Raw genomic sequence first — 5344 nt, forward strand, 5'->3', positions numbered from 1 at the left:
ACTCCGGGAGAATCAGTTATCCTTGAGGAATTTATAGTAAAGAGCACATTTATTATTTGTAAGTGTGTGCTACAATAGAGGTCAGTAAAATTTAAAATGTATAATAAGCTTAATCACATACACATTTCCCCCAATGAGCAGGTTAACTATTTATCAGCACAGGATTGGCTAACAGCTGCCGGCCGCAGCACCACTAAGACCCTCTGCAGAATAACATGTCCTTCCCAAGGAACTTTAGCCAGCAACTGGGACGGCAGGGCCAGTAGCACCAGGTTGTTGCTGTTCCCTGTGGAAATCTTCTATAAGCGATCTGTGCAAAGCACTCTTTTAAATTGGTTGAAACTTTCTCAGAGCTGCATCGAAATTTGAATCTTTTTTTATCCAACTGTTTTCTATTCCTTCTCTTTTTCTTAAAGTTTATTTTACTATCCAATTTTTTTTCTTAAAAAAGTTTAATGCTTGATAAAACAAACTTTTAGTACCATAGAAATCTTCTGACATGTCCAATGACATATTATTACTATGTACAATTTCAAAAACAAAAGCTCCCAGCTCAAGGTAAAGTGATGCTGAACATCCTGAGTATACTTAAGCTATAAGAAATTTTCTAGATGACTAATGTTTTCCTTGACTTGGAAATAAATCAGACAATTGAAAAATATAAGTAAGACCTTCAATGAATTGAGAATCATAAAAATGCTATATGGAGTTCAGTTATCTGAATCTTGGGAGGCTTGTAGTAGTTGTAAGAGTTCAACAAGCAAAATGAAACCCTGTGAATGTTCAAACTTCAGTCATCCAGGACAGGTCCTGTAGGTTCACAGTTGGTCTATTAAAGATAAAAAGCTATCCCTTGTTGTAGTAGAACTTGGTATATGGCTCATATTCTATTTTTCACCAGCTCATGAAATCCATTCTCATCAATGATTAAAGGTGCATGGAATTCTTTCTCTGCCACATAACTTTCTAGTCCTTCTCCAGCATAGGAAATAAGAGGAGAGATTTCACACTGGATTGGTAGGTACATCGTTGGCATCCTTCAAGTGGGGAATTGCTGGAAAGCAAGAACCATTTTCATCTATGGCCCCCCCTCATTGAGGACCCAGCAATGATGAAGGGACATCAAAGCATGCCTTGCAGCTGTAGGGTTGTCCTTCCCATTCTGACTGTCTGCATTCTTTAGTGGGGAAAACTCATCTTCCCGTAATACTTCATATACCACACACAAACTTCGTTGCGAACTGGAAGATGTCAAAGACAAAATTTTCCGTCTTTATTCCATTTGGCTTTTTTGGCTTAATTAACTCCCCCTGGGAATCCACATATGGAATCTTCTTTTGAGCCACATGGTGCTGCAGCTAAGGTTCACAAACACTGACAACATCTCTCAGAAATGGTACAGTGAAGAAATGATTAGCAATGTTGCCCTTGTTGAACAATAGTTGTCCATCTGAGCTTCATCTCTGAGCTGTTGCCAGGGAAATTTCACTATATTCTACCACCTGGTACATGCTGTCCGCTCAGCAAACCACTCCAACTGGTTCAGTAGGGTTCATCTTCTCTACCACCTTTGGCCCACAGTCTGCTCTTTTCTGAATGCAAAATCCAATAAATCATGGGTCTGCCACTCTTACCAATATATTGTCCACACAATAGACATGAATCCACCAAATGCCTCTTTGTTCCATATCCTCCACAATATTCTGGCTGCGAGAACCCGATAGAGAACCCCATTTCCATCCGGGGCCATAGAAACTTTGTCCTTCTCTTTCAAAATAATTTTCCCATCAAAACTCAGAGCAGGTAGCATTCCCTGCTGAAAAAAGATTACGTTCTCTTTTTTTAAACCAAAGTACTTGGGCTTTCTGAAGAAATTCTTTGTTGCTTCCATTGTTCTGCCACTGGTCATTATATACCATGAAATGATGCATTTGTTGCCGTAATATTTTTTGGCTAACAGTTGTAGCTTCAGGATACACTCTGCTTGAATCTGAAAAAGTGTCTTATGGGATGGTAAACCAACATCATACATTCCTTTGGGGTATTCCAAGTCTTGTCCCCTGCCCACCAGCTAGAAGGAGAACTGCTAGTTTGTTCTGAGAAATCTGAAAAAGTTCTTCACTTTCCCAGGACTGGAGCTGATTTTGGTCCCTAGTGGCACTGCCCAACACCTCTAGAGGGACAGGTTTCATTCGTGCATCTACTTTCTCTTGGTGAGTAGACTGGTTAAATCCTTCAATAGCTTTTTGGAAAAGGAAATTCAGCTCCTCAAAGTTCATGGCCTGGAGCTCCGCATAAAGTTCTACCTGTTGTGCTTCTTCCAGTTCATTCCAGAACTGCAGCCAGTGTTCTCGCCCAGCTTTGGACAATCCGAGTTTGAGGTCGTTAACGTTCATAGTGCTGTGGTGGCCAAGCTTTGTGAAAGCAGGAGTGTGATTTTTGCACCCGTGAACCTCCCTCGGCGCGACTGTGGCTCCGCCCGGCTCGGCTGAGTGGTTATGGTGCGGGGCTTTTCTAGAGTGTCTAACTGTATCTTGCCCTGAAGACTTTATCTACTCTTCTTTCACAACAATTTCCCCCAATAAATCTCTTGTACATTTATTCATTTTGCAGTACTGGGAATTGAACTCAGAACCTTGAGTTTGCCAGGCAGGCACGGCGCCACTGAGTTAAATCCCCTGCTTTAATCCCTCTCTCTCTCTCTTTTTTATTATTTATTTATTTATTTATTTATTTATTGGCACCAGGGATCAAACTCTGGACCTTGCGGTTTCGAGGAAGGCGCCGGAACCACTGAGCTAAATCCCCAGCTGTTTTTTTTTTTTTTGAAACAAGGTCTCGCCTTGTATTGTAGGCTGGCCTTGAACTTACCAGGCAGCCTAGGGTAGCCTCGAACTCATGGCAATCCTCCTGTCTCAGCCTCCTGAGTGCTGGGGTTATAGGCGTGCACCAGCACACCTGGTTGTATAGGGATGAATCTAAAAGAAAAGAAAAGAGCAGTGTGGCGGCACATGATGTGGGTCATTGGTAGAGCCTAGAGTGTGTGAGGCCCTTGTTTTGAAAAAAAGAGAAAGAAAGCCAGAAAAAAAGAAGAAAGAGGGAAAGAAAGAAAGAAGGAAAAAAAGAAAGAAGAAAGAGGGAAAGAAGAAGGAAAGAGAGAGAGAGAGAGAGAGAAAGGAGAAAAATGCTAAGAACAAAAAGTATACTTACTGCATGATTTATTTGTATGAAATTGCAGAACAGTCTGACAGGAGAATGGGGAACAATTGGGAAAGGTGCATAAGGGAGGTTTCTGAGAATGGAAATGGTCTATATCTTAATAGGCATATGATTTCATGGTTGGACACATTTTCAGAATCCCTTTACTGTATACTCGATGTATTTATTTATATAAATTTATATCTCAATATAAGAGTGCAAAACCAATTTTTCCTATGATTATGCCAGATGTTATTTTCTTTTTCTTCTTCTTCTTCTTTTGGTACCGGGGATCGAACTCGGGTTTTAACGCTTGCGTAGCAGGCAGCAAAACCACTGAGCTAAATCCCCGGCCCTGTTGTTTTCTTCTTGCAGTTCTGCTCATGTCTGCTCTCTCTCTCCCTCTCTCTCTCTCTCTCTCCTCTCTCTCTCTCTCTCTCTCTCTCTCTCTCTCTCTCTCTCTCTATTTTTTTTTTGTACCCGGTATCGAACTCAGGATCTTGTGCTTGCAAGGCAGGCGCGGTGGTACTGCGCTAAATCCCTGCCCCTGCTCTATATCTTTTAAAGGTATTTTATTAGATTTTTGCAAGTGTAGAATATTCCTGGTAAACTGAAACTTTCCTGTTCTATACACACATGTGTGCTGCACACTCATTCCCATTATTTTACTGTTTCATTTTAACCTATTTGCAGTTTTCCAAGATGTGGACTTCTTTTGCTGGGATTTTTTGCATCAGGCTTGCACTAAGCCCCAACAGGGGCACGTGCAACCACAGAACTAGCTGCATGTTACTGACTCCACTCTGATACCCTGTCACTTGGACGGCCATACCTCTTGGGCTTCCAGGTCTGGCTTCAGCTCAGAACCAACCAGCCTCTGAGAATGAGAAGCAGTAGTTCGGCCAAAACAAACCGCAGCCAGTAGATGGGGGATTTCACAGATGCTCACATTCCAGACAGGCGAATAAGAAGGGCTTAGACCTCAGAGAGGGTTCTATAGGAGACTCACCACATAACGCAGAAAATACTGTAACTTTACAGTTGGTGACAAGAAGAGGCAGCCTCGGCCTTAGAAAGTAGAGGCTTAGTTTAGGTAGCAGGTGGTTGAGACGTTACTTGGTATTTCTTACAGGCACGTGGTGCAAATGGAAAGCACTATTTGGAGCACACAAATCCCAAGTGGGTGTTAGTGAGGGTGAGGTGGAGGATGGTGTATCTGTGGTCACTTTTGGGCTCTCGTGGCCCTACTCCTGCCACTCCGAGACGACGAGCCCAAGGCGAACACTGAGTTTATACTAACTGCACTCATCGAGGGGAGCTCCAGGCACCACCCAACTCTGGGAGTATATTAAGTAGCGAAAAACGTGGGCGGGACAACCAGTAGCCTCTTTGTCATTGGTCAACTCCTGCTAGCTCTCAAGTCAATCAGAGGAGAATGTATCACACTTCCGGTAGGGGGTAGCAAGTGCTGCGGCTTTTCAGAGACCGTCACACTTCTGCTTTCCACCGCTTCCTTCGCGTGTGCTAACATGTTATTTCAGATAATAAACATGCACTCTTTCTTCAAAAAATGAGTTTCATTTATATAATGTGAGAAGTCTGAGTTTAGGCAGTTAAACGCGAAGAAGGGAAAGAATTTTCCTGTTAGGTCCGCCAAACTTCTAAGGCGGGAAAAAGACTCAGTACCGATTCGCACTATCCAGTAAATTGGATATCAACTTATATATTAGTAATAATTATAATAGTTGCTAATGGCACTGTCATTTCAGCTACTAACTTGAAGATGAAACGATACTTTGGCTGGCTGTGGTAATTTGTATAGTTGCAATTACACTTCCAGAATGTCATGTTGAGCCGCAGATTTGCATTATAAATCTGTTATTACCTTAATGACTTTTTTTGGAGAAAAGATCTTGCTAATGTAGTTCAGGCTGGTCTTGAGCTCACTATGTAGCCCAGGCTGGCCTCGAACTCGTGGCAATCCTCTTGCCTCACGAGGGCTCGCACGACAGGCGGGCGCCACCACACCCAACTTAACTGTTGTTAGTTTAAGAGAGATAAATTGAATGGACAACTTTGGTTGCTGGTCGCGTGTGAGTGGTTTGCATGACTTTTGGTCGCTCGCGGCTCCTGTAGCATCCCTAGT

General features: G+C 42.6%; 1 pseudogene; it reads right to left on the reverse strand.

Moving 5' to 3' along the window:
- Positions 1-864: 864 nt before the first annotated feature.
- LOC101719005 (UDP-N-acetylhexosamine pyrophosphorylase pseudogene) lies at positions 865-2411 on the reverse strand (annotated as a pseudogene).
- Positions 2412-5344: the final 2933 nt, after the last annotated feature.

Source organism: Heterocephalus glaber, unplaced genomic scaffold, assembly GCF_053883595.1.
Source record: "Heterocephalus glaber isolate CG9 unplaced genomic scaffold, H.glaber_assembly_v1.0 deba00001457, whole genome shotgun sequence".
In the NCBI taxonomy this organism is placed as follows: Eukaryota; Metazoa; Chordata; class Mammalia; order Rodentia; family Bathyergidae; genus Heterocephalus; species Heterocephalus glaber.